Below are 18,304 nucleotides of genomic sequence, written 5' to 3'. Positions count from 1 at the left end.
GACCTGGAAATAATGGGGTGGCAGTTGAGGACATGGAGATAGTCTTCTGTGTTTCATCACATCCTATTTTTCACGCTGGGACGGTAAACATCTTCTCAAAGATAGTCTTACCCCAAAATGATGGGTGTCCTGGTGTTCGGGATGCCCCTCTTCAGGTGGGCTAACTGCCCAACCTCCCTTCCCATCAAGGTGTAACATCCCTGGTGCTGAGGCTGAGCCACCTGGTGCAAATTCTTCCTCACACCTTCTCAATCATTTAATAATAATTTAATAATAATTTAATAATTATTTGCATATAGTCTGTGGAGCTGTAGAGCAATAATTGCCCAGTTCCTTTATTGAAAACCACATCTAGCCGGGAAAGCTTGGTGCAGCTGTGGCTTTGATCTCAGGTCCCCATGACTCCCGTGCACCCATGCTTGCTGCATCACGTGTGCCGAGGCTGGGTCACGCTTCTCTGTCATGCCACAGAGTACCTGTCATCAGCTCTCCGTGAGCTACCACCTTTTTCCCAAATCATTGTACAGGTGTGACATCACCATTTCCACAAAATGCTGATGGCACGGCTCTTTCCTGCAGCTGGGCTGCTCCAGCCCCTCCACGATGAGTGGGTATGGCTGAAGAGGATGTCTACAAAGGGGGAAAAAAAAAATAATCACATGGGGTTCCCTCCTCCTCCTCCTGAACCACCGAGTCTGCTTCTTGAGACAAGCAATTGCTCAGAAAAGGGAAACCTGTCTTTCAAACATCAGCAGAGCTGTTATTAAAGTAAATGAGTTTTCAAACAAGGATGAGAAAAACAAACAAAACCAAGCCCCAGCCCTCTAGCCTGTGATGGAAAGAAGGAAACCAGCCACTTGCTGTGACCCGTGGCCACTATCCCAGGCCCCCTGCAAGCCCACGCCCAGCTCTGCTGGGGTGCAGCATGCCACCAGTAACTCCAGCTCCCCCAGAAGCCTCGCTGCCATGGGACCCCACCCCCAAATCCACCAGGGCCAGGAGCAGAGCATCCTGCAGGGCTGGCACAGGGTGAGCAGGTAGCTCAGGGCAAGCTCCAGTTTGGCAGCAAGATGGGCATGTCCTCCATGGGAGTGGATGGAGGAAGAGGGACCTTCTCAGATGAGCTTTCCCAAGAGATCAACACTATCTGCCCAGCCATTCCAATCTGAGCCAAATCCAACCGCTGGCTTGGGCTAAAACGGAAAGCTTCATCCTCACCTTCCCCATGACCATCCCACCCATCAGGGAAGGGACATTCACCTATGGGGGGAGGTGGCCTGGGGTCTTCTCTGGCCCCACAGCCCCAGCACAGGGCTGTTGCCCTCAGTGCATGGCTTTTCTCCAGTCACAGCAGCTGACACAGCATGAGGTTGGGATGCACCATGGGTGCCCGGGAGCTGAGAAGCTACAGAGGAATCTTCTGCCAGACCTGCAAGGAGGGAGAAAGGAAGAAGCACGGCTGCAGGCACGTTATTTGCAGACAAAAAGCATGCAGGATCCGGTCTGACCTCTCATTACATATGTCTGAGGGGCAATGTGCATATTAAAATAATCCCTTCAAAGAGACGGGTGAGAAGAGAGCACTGAAGTATTGAGCCAAGCTGTCACAGGGATTGATCTTGATACATTTATGATTTTTATTAATAACTTTAAGAGAGGGCACACAGAACCCTGGCACCACCACACACAAACATGTCCCACTCACTGTTGCCCTATGCCGAGCTGTGAGAGCTCCCCATCCAAGGCTGAGGGATAAAGAGGTCCCTTTACCCATGCCCAGGCTGGTACATCCTTTGCCCCACCACCACGCTGACTCTGCCTCTCCAAGGCCCAGAGACTTGTACTCTTAGGGCCTCACAAAGAGGCACAAATATGAAATAAAGGCAGAATTTGAGGCTTCAGATAAATAACAATTAAAATCAGGAAAAAAAGAGCATGAAGCAGAGCTTCAAATGAGATTTCAGCTCTGCCTCCTCTGGGCTTTTTCAAGCAATAGCACGGAATCCCCCACATTCCTATCTTCACATGTCCTCTCCTCGCAGCTCAGGTCAGCCTTTGTTCCTGCAGAGCATCTCAGCACCCACAAAGGTGTCTTGCTGCTCCTGACCCAGAAGAGCTGAAGCAGCTCTGCTCTGCTGTCATCCCCCCCGAGTTCTCACCCCAATATGGATCAGAGGATTTTCAGGACTCTGCTGCGAGACTTGCTGCATCTTGTTTCCAGACTGGCTTGGCTCTGCTTTCCTCCCTGAGCTTCACAGGTAAGTCATATCAACAAGGGCTTAAAATGACCCCCAGTCCTTGCTGCAGATAAGCCAGGGTCTGGTGGGGCAAGGGGCACCCAGCCCTGCACCTCCCAGGCAGGAGCTTGAAACTTCCCAGTTGCTCCTGGAGGAGGAGTGGGCTGGATGTAGGGTCTGCTTTCGCCTGCCTCCTCCTCGCCCCCAGGTCTGTGCAGCCTGGCTGCTGGTCCCAGCCCAGACCCCTCTGTCCTGCGGGGAAGCTGCTTTCCCAGTCCCCTTTGCATTCCTGTTAGATGTATCTGCTGAATAGCTCAAGCCTTGGAGGGGAGATGTGACATATCAGAAGAGCCACCGGTCTCCAGGCAGGTCTGCGGGCTCAGAGGGACACCAGCCACCCCCCAAGACCACATCCAGGACCTGATCCAGCATCCAGAGATGCTACCCATCCTGTTGACTGCAGCAAGTGCCAGCTCTCTGCATCAACAAGTATTACTGAGGTCACTGAAAACATCACATGTAAAAAATGTATCCTTGCAAAACACCAGGAAACCCAAATCATCCTGTTGTGCCCATTTTAAGGGCAAACAGAGAAGGGCTGAATGAATCCCCTGGGGGCCTGCAGTAGGATCTCCCCTCCCTGTGCTCCTGCTCTTGCCATCAACTCCTCTTTCTCAAAGCAAAGACTGCCCCCAGCCCATGGGACCTCCCCATCCCACACGTCTGAGAGAACAAGGAGGCAAAGAGAAAAGGAAGAAAGAAAAAAAATCAGTTATTTTCAGAATCTCTTCAAAGACTGGATTGTTCTTTTCTCCCCCTCTTTTTCCCAAAGGCACAGCTCCATCTCACTTGATTCCTTCAGAGCAAAGCTGTGCCCGGTCCCCGCACAGAGGCACCTGCGTCTCCCCCCACCTCCCCCGTAGGGCACACCATGCCCCTCCCCAGCTCCTCCCAGAGCTGCAGCCTCCCCAGTTAGCAGAGCAGTTGGTTTCTATTCAACCTCTCACCCCTGTACTTGTAAATCCTGGAAACACACATGGGTGAGCAACCTGAGCACTGTCATCTGGAGCCACTCTGATTCACCGCTGATGGACCCAAAGCAGGGGGAGCAGCCGAAAAACACTGGGCAGCAGTGATTTACAGCCCAGCTCTCCAGCTGCTGCTACCTGCCAGCCCCAAGGTGACACTGCCTGTAAAGGAATTAAATTTATAGGGACAAAGCTCTTTCCTCCCACACCTCTGCTGTCGTGGCGGTGACACTGAGCTGCGCTTGCATGATGGCCATCCCCCAGCCAGCCAGCGAGCTGGAGAGCATCTTGAAAGAGCATCCCCCACACATGGTGCATGTTACTCTCAGACTGGGAATAGAGGGGTACTGTGTCTTGGGCTGCGTGGGAAGGGTGGCCCCTCCTCCTCTTCCTCCCCATTTAGCCATCACTTCCAAGACAATTCCCCCAGTGCTGGCAGAAGTCCCTTGCAGCTAATTATCCTCAGACTTTGAAAACTGCCCGGAAAGCCTGACAATGCCAAACTTGTGGGTGAGGAGCCTGCAGTGGCTGGCCTGGCTGCAGTACACTGGATATTGCCCCACCAGACCGTGCCTCCCACCCCAGAGACCCCTGTTTGGCACGGTGCTTTTAAGAAAAACACCATCTTAATCATATCCTGCTTCGGAGGGAGATGGTGATGCATTGCACACAGCTCAAATCATGGCCATGGTCTATCAGCTAAAAGCAGGGTGTTACGTTCCCAGACACGTTCGTTGCTCTCCTCTCCCCTCCCCGTGCCATGACTCCTTCTGGGCTGTATTTGAACCCCTTGTCCCTGGGGCCATGAATTATACAGTGACACAGAAGCTGGGATCAGGGACTGGAAGCAGGATTTGCAATTCAGAGCAGCTCCAAGACCGAATGAGACATCTCAGACCGGCAAATGAGAGAGGGCAAAACCTGAGACACAGCCAGTCAGTGCCAAGAATAAACACACCCTTGGGTGCTCCATTGGATGCAAAGCAGTGAGCACCCCATCAGAGCCTCAGCCAGCCATAGGGCCCCAGTCTTTCCCATGGGGCACCCCATTCACCCCTGCGGTGGTACAGGTGCCCCATGGGATGCTGCAGAGCTGAAGGGGATGCTTGAGGGCGGGATACCTTCTCTGAGATCAAGCTCCATCCCTGTTGAGCAATCCCCTGGGATGCTTGAAGCATTTGGGTGGATTTGGGATGTCAGAGTCAGCAACATTTGCAAGCCAGAGAAGCTTTCTGATAAAATAAGGCTCCAGAACCTTCATCTGGCAGTGCTTTTTTGGGTTTACTGATGAAGGTCTGCAGGTACTTAGATGGGAAAGGATTCCTGTCAGGTGCTTCCTCATCAGCCTTGAAGAAAATTGCATGGCAAGAGTGAGCAGATGACACAAGACAAATTAACTTGGGAGATAAAGTGCAAGGGGGGAGCTCTAATGGGGTGAGAAGGAGGTTAGAAGTATTGACTATCTCAAGGATGAGGGAAATAGACCCACCAGAAGCAGGTTCTCATCCAAATACTGGCAGCGATTGCCACAGCTTACACTCCCCAGAGCCATCAGAGCAGTGAAAACCTGGTCCTGTGCAGAAACCACAAACAGGAGAGAAGAGACAAGAAGGCAGGCACCAAACCCCAGAATTTGTGAGGGTTTTGGGTGGGGATTTCTGTAAGGCAGGTGAAGAAAGAAAATAAATCACAGTAGATGAGCTTACATCCCTCAACACTTTCTTGTGCTACCACAGCACCACATTGCACGACGGGACAGCCCCAGGATGCAGAGCAGCTCTCAGAGGTGCTGATGTCACCCTCTCTCTGGGCAGCCACGAAGCTCAGTGGAGCAGCAGCTCCGAAGTGACACAGGTGACCTGCAAAAGCAGCTGAAGGCTGGTCCTGGGGAGCTTCAGAGGAAACAACAGATGCTGAACTTCCCTGTATGATAAATATTGCAGGAATGCCTTGATTTCCTTTTGCAGACATCCCTCACTTGGGAGCAGGGCTCAGAGTGAAATACTCCACATGTGGTTTGGAAATGGCCAAGGCACAGAGGCATGCTGGCAGGAAACACTATGAAAACCAGGTCTAGCCCACAGCAGGGACCAACGAGGGGCTGCCAGAGGTGTGAAGAAGGTGATTTGGCATTTCTCAAAATACAAGAACTAAGGCAGCTGAAGGAGTTATCAAGTGTCTGGTTTAAAACTGACTGAAGAACAGACCCATCACTAAATTGTGGAATTTTCTGGGCAGGATACTGTGGAGACCAAACGTGTTCATCATTTCAAAACAGGAAAAGACAGGTTCACAAATGATGGCTCCATAGTCATTTAGCATGAGGTTCCTGGTGCAGCTTCTCCAGCCCAGGAGATCCTGACACCACTGACCTTGTTGATAGCCAGGCTGTGGACATGGGGGTCCCACCGTTCTTTGCTGCATCCCTTGTTGCCAGAGAGAAGATGCACACCTACAGGGGCTTTTTATTAGATGCATGAGGTGGCTAGCCTTGAACACAATCCAGCTCTGTTGGTGTCGGTGCTTCAAGGAAGATGGAAGTTTGAGAATGAGGTTGGGATGTGCTGATTTGCACATAAGAAAGGGAGAACAGCAGTTGTCTCCATCCCACCAGCTGGCAGGACACAGACTTTTGCTTTGACCAGCCTAAGATGGCCTTGAGTAGCATCACCTGAAGGAAAATGCCCAAACGATCTTGTTACAGCAGCAGACTAGACTTTTCTTTCCAGCAGGGTCTGCTCTCAGCTGTCCTCCCAGGCAGAGGAGAATCCTCCTGGTACCTGCTCGGAAGTGCTGGAAAACATTTTGGGTAGCCTGGTCTCCTGCCAGTCTTCCTGAGGAACAGGATCACTGATCCAGGCCTGCACTGAAGATGCTCATCCCTGTCCAAATACAGAAGAGATACCTGAGTGATTTCAGCAGGAGGCACATTTGTGCCAAATGCTTAGAAAAAAACACGACAGACATCAGGGCATGTCGATGTTTTGGCTGACACCGCCAACCAGGCAAGAGCTTTCCAGGGAAGGACTGATGGCAGCAGAGCCAAGCCTCGACACAGGAGGAGGGCTGAAAGCTGCCCGGCTGCCTCCTCTGCCAACCTGCTGCCAATGTTTTCCAGGCCAGGAGGGATTTTCTCTCCGTTGGAGCCAAGTGATTGTGATCTTGCGTTGATAAATGGGTTTTGATCTAATGCCCACGCACAAAGATAATGTGCTGGCAAAAGCCAGATTCAATGACTCTGCAGAGCTCATTCCAACACAGTGCATCAACAGGTGTCAAATTTGGGGGGGAATTAAGGCCCAACACTGACTATCATTGCTCTGTGACATCTATGAGGTCTGTTAATGCTAAACATTAAGTCTGTTTCCGGAGAAGGTGATGAAATGAAGCCTCATGAGATGAGAGACAGAGGACAACAAGCTCCACTGGTTCAAGGGTTTCTTTGAAAAACAAGGAACTCTCCAAGTGTGATCACTTCGGTTCAATTAAAAAAAAGAAAAAAAGCACAATTCAGCACTGGTCTGTTTTAAATATATGTGTTAGCATTGACAGTGTCAATAACAAAATGTAATTATTTAAAAGCTCCTATATATATATCAGGGCAGTGAAAACTGCAGATGTTGGCTACCCTTGAGTATTCTTCTTTTACACCTGCCATTAAATCAATTTAAAGTTCCCATATCAATGTATCAGAATTAATTATGTGCTTTTAGGCAAAGATTACTGAACGACGACCTTCATTTTCTGTTGCACAGGTCTGGCTAAAGGATTATCCCATCTCCAGTGCCCATACAGGAGGGTGATGCACAGCACAGGCAGGGACCAGAGTATCAGGCAGATGCATTCTGCGTCACTTGCTGGCCACTTTTGCCCTGAAAGGTCTGAAGGTGCTCCAAAACATGTCACCGAGCATCTCTTATCCACAGCAGGAATAGAACAGAGTAGACTATGTTGCCCAGAACAGGTTGCCCAGAGAAGCTGTGGATGCCCCATCCCTGGAAGTGTTCAAAACCAGGCTGGATGGGGCTGGGAGCAACCTGGGCTGGTTGGAGGTGTCCCTGCCTGTGGCAGGGGGGTGGAACTAGATGGTCTTTAAGGTCCCTTTCAACCCAGAGCAGTCTGTGATTCTATGTCAGTTGCAAGGAACCCACAACAATCACCTAGTTCAACTGCCCGACCACTTCAGGGCTGACCAAAAGTTAAAGCAAATTATTAAGGGCATTATCCAAATGCCTCTTAAACATGGACAGGCTCAGGGCATTGACCACCTCTCTAGGCAGCCTTGTTCTTCCTGCACACACACCACTACAGCAGAAGTTTATTCATTCCTGTCCAGAAAAAAGTCCACTCCTGGTGAACTTCAGCCCTATGTCATGTGCTTTGGAGTTTTTGTTGGGGTTTTCTTTCCCCTGTTCTTTTTTTTTTTTTTTTTTTTCAAAAAAAACCAAGACAAAAACAACAAAACCCAAAAAAACCACCGAGTTTGGAAAGTTGCAGGAAATAAAACCAAGAAATTGCTGACAAGTGTCCCACTATAATTGAGTGAGAACACAGAGCTCAGCTCTATAGATTCCCAGAAATACAGTCCAGATGTGGCTCTCCATGGCGGCACAGCCAAGCCACAACCCCCAAAATTACTATCCCTGCAACTGGGAAACTTCCCCAGCACCCCTTCCAGCCATGCACGGTGACAGACGATGCCCCAGACAGCACCCAGCCAAACACTTGAGAAAACACAGGGTTGGCACCAGAGCCCAGAGGGGCCCTAGCAGTCCCTAACGTTGAAGGTCTGCAGCAGGGATACTGGAAACTCATTTGATCCACACAAAGCCCAGATTTCTCACCTGTGTACACACCTGAGCTTGAAAACATGACCTTCTACAGCTCACTTAAACCCCAGCTGCCTGCAAACTAGGGGAAACTGGGAACACACTGGTTTTGCAGCAATCCTCTGCTGCAGTCATCATCAGGGACTGAGTGTCAGCTCAGTCCAGGTGTCACCTGCTCTGTTGCAGGAGCAGCTCTCGGGACTGGTGGTCCCCAGACTATCCGCCCCCCCCATCCCCCCCACCAAGAATGCAGCTAGGGAAGTGACAACACTGTGATCATCCACGCACCGGTCCGCAGTGCAGCCACGCACACAGCCAAGGAGCATGATTGCGGCTACACCAGCATGTGAACGGGAAAAACCCAGCACAGCTAAAAGCGGCAGGAGGGTCAGTAATGGCTCCAGTGAGTCTGTCTTCAGCTTTTCCATGCCAAAAAGTTTTCCCCTTACCGTACCCCCTGCTCATCCTTTTATACAAAACCTTGTTCTCCATCCATCGTATTCACAAAGGTGGCAACAAGCACCAATGATGAAGGATGCACAGACAATGGCTGAGACATTTTGACGTTGTTGTATTATTTACCGTCAAACACTCAGCATACGCTAATTAGAAGTGTTCACCAGCACACAGAGCTCACATCCTCAGTACCTGACACGCTTCAGGATGGTTGCAATGGTATGGTGGGTCTGCAGTGATCACTCAGCTCCTGGCAAAGCCAGCACTGACAGCAGTGAGAAGTTCAGAAGCAGTAACAGCCTCCCACGTGGGATCAGAGCACTTAAGACTTAAAAAACAAACAAACAAAAAAACTAGTCCCCAAATCACTCCACTGGTTTCAATTGGGCTGCAATCTTCCAATCCATCTATTGAGCACAGTGGCACCATGCAGCAAGCAATTAGTCCGGCTCTCCGGAGGCCAGGCACTGGCACAGACAGCAGAGCCAAGCAGAACTCGCTGCCTGCAGAAGCGAGAAGTATATTTTGGTTATGACTCCCAGTATGAAGCCTGTTAGATCCAAGTTCTCTTCACAGCTCCGTTACAGGTGCCTTGCAAAACCTCAGGTGTGCTGCTTCATTTTCACAGAATCATAGAACAGTTTGGGTGGGAAGGGACCTTTACAGGCCCTCTAGCCCAACCCCCCCTGCAGCGAGCAGGGACATCTGCAACTCTACCAGGTCACTCAGAGCCCCATCCAACCTGGCCTGGAATGTTTCCAGGAATGGGGCACCTACCACCTCTCTGGGCAACCTGCGCCAGTGTCCCACCACCCTCAGCATAAAAAAAAATGTCTCCCTTATATCTAGCCTGAATCAACCCTCTTTTAGTTTAGAGACCATTACCCCTTGTCCTATCACAACAGCAGATACATTTTCCCTTTCCTGAGGTGGGGCAGTCATCTCATACTTGCTGAGTTTTCCCCAGGCACCAACTCACCCCAACTTTGCAACAGGTTCCCCCCAAGCAAAGCAGCTGAGCTGGAGGTGGCAGCAAAGCCAATATAACCCTCTCTGTCCTCCAGCTGAGGAAATGAAAATGCTGGGGACACGGTGAAGCCCTGTATCCTCTTCAGCTGAGCATCAGCTGCCCTTAGAGGTCAGAGCAAACCCACCAGGCAGTCTGTGGTCTACCATGGGGAGAGCAAGAAATCCATATGAAGATGAGGAAATGAATGCACCTTCCCCAAATCACAGGCTGCGTTTTGTTCTCCAATACTGAACATGAAGAACATAGCCCTGGGGGGGTGAAAAAGTCCCTCCCTCCCTGCCAGTGCAAACTCAGCCTGTGACAACCAGATGGCTAGCCAGTAAAGCAAGGCTGGTTCTCCAAACACCATCAGGTTGGTGTAAATCACATGTTTTTGACAGATGGTCCTTTCGTCAAGAGTATTTGCCCAGCCTTGCCCTTCCCGTGTGTTTTCTGCAGACAGATCGCTCTGTGCATCCACGAGCCCCATGCCAGCCCACGGCGTATCTGAAGCGTGGCAGCTCCAGCCACAGGGCACTTCTCATCCTTTACAGGGCACGATGAGACATCCCCCTCTCCTCCGCTGTGCGCAGTGAACCACTTTGGGAGAAAAGCTTACCAAAACCAGCAGACATGCTTGCATTATTTAAGTTGGAAACAAAAAAGTTACCTGCCGGCCAGGCTTGCACTGCAGCCCTCCTGCCTCCCTAGCCAGCCGGTGATGCTATCCCCTCCCCCAGCACTGCAGCTCTGCTCCAGCTGCCCAGACACACACATTTGTATTCCTTATACCATAATAGGCCACTAAAAAGGGCCAGTGGACAACCTCTCCCATCCATCCAGGAGGAGCTGAGTCTACATTTCACTTAAATCCCCAGCGAGACAAGCCCCGCAGCAGCACAGACAAAAGGGCACTTAGGCACTGTGATGCCCCATCACAAGCCCCTGGCCATCGGAGGCTGCGCAGGGCAGGGGACAATCTCCCCCTCTCTGCTTTCATGCGGCAGGGCTGGGAGGCAAAGCATGAGCGCTGGGACGCTGCCTGGGCCACAAAACACCCCTGTGCATTTTGTCCACCTGCCGTGGCAGAGCAGGCAATGCAAGGTGCCAGGCTTTGCGCACATCAGGTCTCTGGGATGGCCGATGGATGCTCCTGGAAGCACAACACCAGGCTAACCCTGGGCCATCTGATCCACCAGCTCAGACAAGGGCAGCCCAGGGAATCCCCATTGACCCATTTCTGATCTTGCCACCCACTCCTCTCTACCTGCCCTGACAGGTAAGGGGATGTCTGTTTTAATTCCAGAGTTTAAATGACCTCTTTCTCCTGGAGGACCTGCAGCTCTTCTTACCTAAGTATATAGAAGTTCCCAAACGAAGAGTGAGTGTGTGAGTCAAACAGTCTCTCTTGCAGCCAAATCCTTTCCCTGCAATGCTGGATGTCCCAGGGCCTCTTTTTGTATGCTCTTCATTCAGGGAAAACCTCCCGCTGCCGTTATTCCCCTGGCTGGGAAGTGTTCTTCTAATGGGAAGATTTACTCCCTGTACAGTAGAGAAGATTTACTCCCCATATTCCGCAAGGAGATTATATCCAGTTGCTATTATTCCCTTATCAATAATTCACCATGCAGCCGCACTTTGGATCGTGCCTGTGCTGCCTGCATAGTTTCTAAGCTCAGTACTGACTGAAAGAGCAGCCGTGAGTAATCACATCTCCTCTGATACTGCTTATGCTTTCAGCGAAGCAGAACAAGTAACTCACACTGCAAATGAGTCATGTCCCCTGGAAGCTTCTCATTTTAGCATCCCGTCAAGGAGAGCAGCTTTGCAGAAGCACCTGCTAAGGATTGCAAGCCCTTGGCATTTAAATAAATAAATAAAGGGGAGATAATTAAACTCCATTTTTCAGTCTTATAGGAGGAGTTCACATAAAGGGACTCTTTCTCCTTCCAGAAAATCCAATACAATTAAATGATTAAAACAGAAAAGCAGACATAAAACCCAAGGAGGAGCGGTCAGACAAGCCATTGTGAATACAGATCACACACTAAAGTCTTGATCAAGACTCACTCACTCCCCCGTTAGAAGTACAAGCTTGTCGCTGTTCCCATTTCTCTCTCTCATAATAACAACTGTGATGCACAAAGCTCAGGATTAAACCAGCATAATTTCTTAGCAAGAGCCCATTTGAGTAATTTATCCTGTACACACACACAATATACATGCACAAATGCCTCATTTCCCACAGAAGAGATGATCATCGGCATATGTGATACGATCTCAGCACATGAGCCTGCCATCTCTGATTAAAACCTAACCATTAGAGTGATTTATGGCTCTGAAGATGCACAAACGTCCTTCGCAACTAAATTAGGCACCGGGTGAGAGATGAAAGATGATCTACCCCTTCCCAGTTGTCACCGGGAAGCTCCATGATCGCAGCTTGGATGAACCATCTCGGATGTCCAAGACATCTGTGCAGTCATTGACTAAACCTTTAATCTTGCAGGCTGGCTTTTCTTCGAAACACCCTGCCAGAGACTCAAGCCAAACAGCATTTGAGTGCTCCTCGTTCCAGCTAGGTGGATCTGTCTCCCATGGATTTATTGGCACGTCTCTCCCCAGGAGACGCACCTCCCATTTCTCTATTCACTTGCAAGGTTCAACACATTGCTTCACAAATCCTTCAACGGGAAGGTGGGAAGCACCCCTCTGTGGGATGCTCTCCAGGATGGTTTGAGCAAGGCAGGGGGCAAAAGATAGGACTATGGCAGTTTGGAGAAGGCTCCTTGAGGGTAGTTCCCCACTGCATTGCCCGGCTGGTGTCATCAGCACACATGGGGTTCGCATTTTCAGCTTTACCTAAAAGGCTGGCTTTTCAACTCTCCAGGCTTACTCACCTGCCCCCGAGCATCTCCAGCAGCAGTCTGAAACCCCATCTGCAGCAGCGATGAGCACCTGGGAAGATCACTCTGCGGTGAGGCAGCCGGGTGTCAAGATCAAGCCTGGGGACAGCGTTGGCCACCATCGGAGACAAGTTGCTATTAGAGCCATCAGACCTCTGGAGCCAATCCTTCTTCCCTTGGAGGAGAATGATGAGGCCAGAGCCTCCATGCCCCCAGGCTTGTGGATAACCCATCCTCATGCAAAGCTCTGACTCACGCCTGGGCAAGCACGCGCGCAGCCCTGGGCACCAAGACTATTAGTCTATGCCTGGACCCCTTCCTATTACTTCTAGCTGGGTGAAATTAAATGGAAAAGAAATTCAGTTAGGAAGGTCTGGTTTAACACTGAGGGATCCTTCAGAGTCACTCTCTGGAGCCGTTAACAGGTCTGACAGGATTAGCAGCCCCTGGGTTCCCTCCTCTCCAGCCATCAGCTCAGGAAGCCTGTGGCTGCAGCAGGCTGAGCTCCAGCCAGGATCTGCTGCTGGTGCAGCCGCAACCACCCCAGCCTCCAAAATGGAACTTGCTGCCCAGCTGTTTTCTGGAGCCACCAAAACTCAGTACTTAACAGCAAAAAGAGCTGCCTTCCCCTGGGAAGCGAGCAGCCACCAGGTTACACACCCCACATGGAACAACCGGAGGGGCAGCCATGCCAGACCCTGCCTGCTCTGCCATGGAGGAAGACACAGGTTTGGGTAAGTGGGCTTCTCACGGGCAGCACTGGGCCAGGCTTTGCAACAGCCTGGGAAGCAGAAGACCAAAGCGTGGAGGAGACCTTTGCGCACCAGCCAAGGACAGGGTGCTGAGTCCCTGCCAGCCCCACTACAAGGGTGCCATGGAAAGGCAGGATGGGAGGTGCTGAGGGCTTACAGTGATAGCCAGGCGGGGAAATTTCCCACTCCCTCCCATGCTCTGCCAGCTCTTCATGTCCCCAGTATGCTTTCTGTGATCAACGCAGCCTACAGCACGGGAAATTAAAATGCCTACCAGACAGTTGGCTGCAGCAGCTTGCTTCAGTCTCCATTTATCCAGTGACTTGGACACGGTAAGACAGGCTAATATAAAAGGAGATGCTGTGGTACCTAATACACTGCAGAAGATGATAGTAGTTTCAGACTAATGGACAACGCTAAAGACAGTGTGACCAACGTGATAAATCAGAGCTGTGCCGCTTCAGGGGAACAGAGGAGGGGGGAAAAAAAAAACCCCAAAATGAAGACTTAGAGCTTTCAGCCCCAGGAGTCAAAGGAAAGGCAGTGTCCTTGGGAAGGCTGAGCCCCCGGGCCCTCCCTGCTTACTGCCCCACGAGGCAGATGGGACCTCCAGGGTGCATAGGTTGCCCCTGCCCACAGAGCCCTGTCCCCCAGCACAAGCCACTACTCACAGTGCGTGCGAATCCTCAGCTACTCACACCATCCCTGCAGTTCTGCTAAGCAGTTTCCTTCAAGGCATCTGATCCCTTATCTCACCATCCAGACTTGGACCTACAAGTGGCAGAAGGGATAATTAAAGCTGAGCTGTTTCAAAAATATCTCCCTGCAGACTCCCGCCCTCTGAAAGGGACAGTGAGACAGCATGGGATCCTGTTCCCCTGGGACTCCAGAGTCCTTGCAAGAGCAGTTTAACAGGGTCATTTCTGCCATCCCCAGCGCCCCTGGCAAACCCAGCACCCATGTCTGGTATCCATAGAGCAGCATCTCTTTGGCCCTTGGGTGGCAGACAGAGCAGGAGGATATGGGAGAGGATCAGAGGTAGAATCAGAGAGGGAAATAGTGTTTGCCAACCTTTGGGCTGGAGGGAGCACAAACCAGCATTCAGCATCAAGAGCTGAATCACCCACAACATGCTAGCTCCATGCTTCACCAACAGCCTGCAGTAAAACCCAGCAAAGCTACACGTGGTGAGCAGCCCTGGCAAAGCCCCAGGGGCTGCCTCCGCTCCATCTTTCTCTCAGCCACTTGCCTACACAGCAGATAAATCCCAGGGCACCTACTACAACCGTCCTCCATCCCTGAGCGTGGCAGAGCCCTCGTCCCCCCTCAGAGACCCCACTCCAGGCAAGCTGAACTACCCCTAAATGCGATCAGTGCAGTGAGGTTAGCATCCGAGCATCTGGAGGTGAAGCATGAACCTTGGGGTCCCCCCACACCTGCCCACTGCCTGCCCTTAGGACTGCACTTCTGAGCGGTGACGGAAAGGAGAACAGGTACCACAAAGGAAGAGCAGAAAGTTGCTGAGCATTACATCCTTCCCCTGGCAGAGAAGCTCTCCCCAGAGGAGAGAGCGCTGCTTCCTCCAGTGCTTTTTGGATCCTGCCCAGCCAGGCTGTAAATCCCCCAGGCTGAGGACAAAACGCAGTGCAGGCACAGGCGTCACACCACTGTTCATACCCTGTAACCTCCACCCCAGGAGCTGAGACCTGGAAAAAGCAACAGAGAGGGGCAGCTCTTAGCGCAGGTGGGACAACACCTACCATGATGCCCATCGGCTCTAGCAACCTTGCAGGTGATGTCTTGTATCAGTGTGGGATGCGATGGGTGCTGTGGGTTGGGTCCCCAAGCACAGGGCCAGTGAGTGATGCCACCCTCCACCCTGCTTGGGGACCCTGCAGACGGCAGCTCACCGTGGCACAGGCATCAGGGCACAGGAGAGCTGGCAGCACTGCCAGGGAGCAGCAAAGAGCCTAAAGCACCTCCAGAATGTGCTGGTGCCTCCTCATGACCTTTCAAAATAAAAAAAATCACTCAGTTAACCTAAAAACATATAAAAATCTGAATTGATACCATTTAAAAACAGCAACCTCTCCTAAGCACAGTTTTCATCCCAGGGAAGAAGTGCCAGAAATGAACTCAAAATTGCAGTCGATTCTCTGTGGGAAGAATTCAGCTGCTTTGCTGATAAGCAGCTATATAAATCTCTAAGCTGGAGAGGTAGATCATTAAGGAGAAATGTTTAGAGAAATTAAATCCTTTTTCCTGCTTCTTATGCTAATAGGGAAAACCAAGCTGATTTGCAGGAGGACAACATTTAGCAAAATCTAATTCATCAAAGTCCCCATCTGTTCTCATTCTCATGCTGAGTTTGTCAAAAATCAGCTTTCCTTCAACCAACACCCATGTCCCTTTTAACTGTAAGAGGCCAATTCTGGAGAGATTTGTAAATAAACCACTTCTGCAAATCCAGCCAGAAAAAACAGACAGGGGAAGGGCTTGATTAATAGAAATACGTGTCAGGATTGAAGGGATTGAGGAGAAACAGCAAAGTGAATAAGGAGACAGGGAATGACTAATCAGCACAGCTGGCAAAATAACCCATAGCAGGGGCCAGCATAGGGTTAATGATACCAGAATGGGGAAATCTTCAAAACAGGATCCTACATCCATGCCTCCACTGCAGTTTTTGCTCCTGGATGAAGCAGAATCTGGAAACAGCTCCATGACGGAGCCAGTCTGCGTGTAGGGACTAGCAAGCTCCTCCCGCAGCCCATGGGGGTCTAGAAAAATCTCCTAAAAATGTCTTTCTGTTCCTTACAGGAAGCAAGGCTGAACTGGTTTGTTACACTGTTCTACCTATTCAGTTATCAGAGCAAACAGGTTATCAACATATTGAAGCAAAACACACTATGGAGCACATCTTATCTCAAAACTTGGCAATTTGGGATTTAAGTAACAAGGTTATATTCCTGTATTCTTCTTTAGGGGCGGGATTATTCTCTATGCTCCTGTATTCAATTTATTTGGCAATTTAAACTGTGCACTTATTTCCTGCAGTATTTTCAGCAGTGGGGATTCCACTTTCAAGGTGGGTAGCCCCATGGGTCATACCTGTCATTCAGCGCAGGTCAGGCCAGGCATGGTCAGGTTGGTGTGCTCCTCCAGGATCTCCAACAGCCGATCCCTGCCTCGCTGGCAGCTCCAGCAGGGATCCTGCTGGGGCATGCACACCAGGCGTAGGCACAGAGCCGATTTGGCTTACATTGCAGCAAGCAGAGGGGAAAAAACCCTGACATTTGCTGCCCTGAAGACAAAACTGGTTTTTATCCTTACTCACGGGGCAAAAAATCTAGCCAGCTGCAGCACAGGCAGGAGCCCTGGGGCAGGATCGCAGCTCTGCTCACCACCTGCCCTTTCCAGAGCCTTGCTTCCCCTCCCAGCCCTGTGTAGCCCAGCTTCTGTAGAGCCCCAGAGAGGAGCATGCAAAGATAAGCCTGGCTCTCCCCACAGCAGCCAAAATGTTGCTCCTGCCCTGTGGTTCCCCCATCACTTGCCCCATGGAGCCAGGACTCCATGGCACCAGTCGTCTTCGCTGTTGCCAGCTGCTTTCCAGCTCCATCTTCTTGGTCAAGCACGATACGCAGCAGAAAAAGGAGCAAGGAGCACACAAAAGCTGGGCAGGGAAAATGGCGACAGTTTTGAGGATGCTCTTGCTTACGTACAACCTGCCATTGAAGACTGTGTGCTCTGGCCAGCTGCGAGATGTGCTGCAGTGCTGGGGATGTGTTCCCAAGGGTGCTGCGAGCCATCAGCCTGCGGAGGAGCAGATCCCCCCAGCAAGGCACTGACCCACTGGGGATGTCACCCAAAGGCTGGGTACATGCAGCTCACGTATGTGACACTTTCTTCTGAAAGAGAAAGTCTCACATGAAAACAGAACCAGCCAAAGAGGGTTCACACCGCCTCCTACAAATCCAGAAGAGTTTATTCTCTGCCTGTTCATTGTTTACTCCTGGGACTGGAAGTTCAAGTGGTGATCCCAGTCACCACAAAATAAATCCATCCGTCGAGAGCACAAAGCAGGAGTTAGACATTTCCTTTCGCTATCATTACCTCCAGCCAATCCCCCTCCTGCTGTGCTTCCTCTAGCTCAGTCTTAATTATTCATTTCCTAGTGCCCTTTCATTCAGAAAAGTTCTCCCTAATCTGTAACCTGCTTTTTCCATTTGTTTGGTCCCACATAGCTATGCTATGGGCATCCACAGCATAAGGTGACACAGCTTACTCATAGGTACGTATTGTTCCCATACCTATTGTTTCCTTTAGAACAACTGAAAATATTTACATTTCAGGCTTTTACCATTCTCTTTTAAGACATAAAATTACTTCAGGTCTCTCTTTAGAAGGAAGATTTCCTCCAGGGGCAACACAGATCCAAGCAATCTTTCTGTGGCATCTCCATATTGCCACCACGTGGTAAAATGGTTCCTTTTGCTTGCTCTCCTTTTGGTCATGCAATTTCTTCCACAACTCTCTGGAATAAAGCTAGAGCAGCCCTTCCAGAGATGTGCTCCAAAGCCGTTTAAAAAAAAATAATTAAAAAAATATAATAACCTATATATACATACCCAGAATGGAGATCCGTTTGGAGGCTCTGAGGTTCTTAGAGCAGCATGGCAAGCATTAGCTCTTGGTCAGCTACCTAATTATAATAGGCAAAAGTAAAGAGTGATGCCCTTGAGCTCCTTCTGAAGTGGGGAGCGCCACCTGCACCTCCCCCCATACAGCCCTGCACCCAGATCCAGCCCCAACCTCACCAGAAGCTGAAACCGCTGTAGCAGGCTACAACCGAGGTCTTGATTTCTCAGATAACAAATGAGGCGTCTTCCAAAGTGACCACAGGACATCAGGATATCATGGACAAGCTGAGGGACATCAGCACATCTTGCAAAAATAATAATAAAAAGCCACCTCTTTATTGTGCCTCCTCTCACCCAGCAAGGCGTCACTACACCACCCCATGGTGGTTTGAGTTTTAGTCATCGCTGCAGAACTTCAGCAGAGCACCGAGACAAACAACTCTTTCC

At 50.5% G+C, this 18,304-nt stretch overlaps 1 long non-coding RNA gene across 1 annotated transcript; it reads right to left on the bottom strand.

Annotated features, from left to right (window-relative positions):
• Nucleotides 1-251: 251 nt before the first annotated feature.
• LOC114013732 (uncharacterized) lies at nucleotides 252-3,128 on the bottom strand. The gene is made up of 2 exons (XR_003556880.2): nucleotides 1,261-3,128; nucleotides 252-630 (listed from the first exon to the last, which is right to left on the bottom strand). It is a non-coding gene; the product is annotated as an uncharacterized LOC114013732 (long non-coding RNA).
• Nucleotides 3,129-18,304: the final 15,176 nt, after the last annotated feature.

This window comes from Falco peregrinus, chromosome 1 (assembly GCF_023634155.1).
Source record: "Falco peregrinus isolate bFalPer1 chromosome 1, bFalPer1.pri, whole genome shotgun sequence".
NCBI lineage: Eukaryota > Metazoa > Chordata > Aves > Falconiformes > Falconidae > Falco > Falco peregrinus.
The sequence above is the reverse complement of the archived record's forward strand: the minus strand, read 5'-3'. Positions and strand labels throughout refer to the sequence as shown.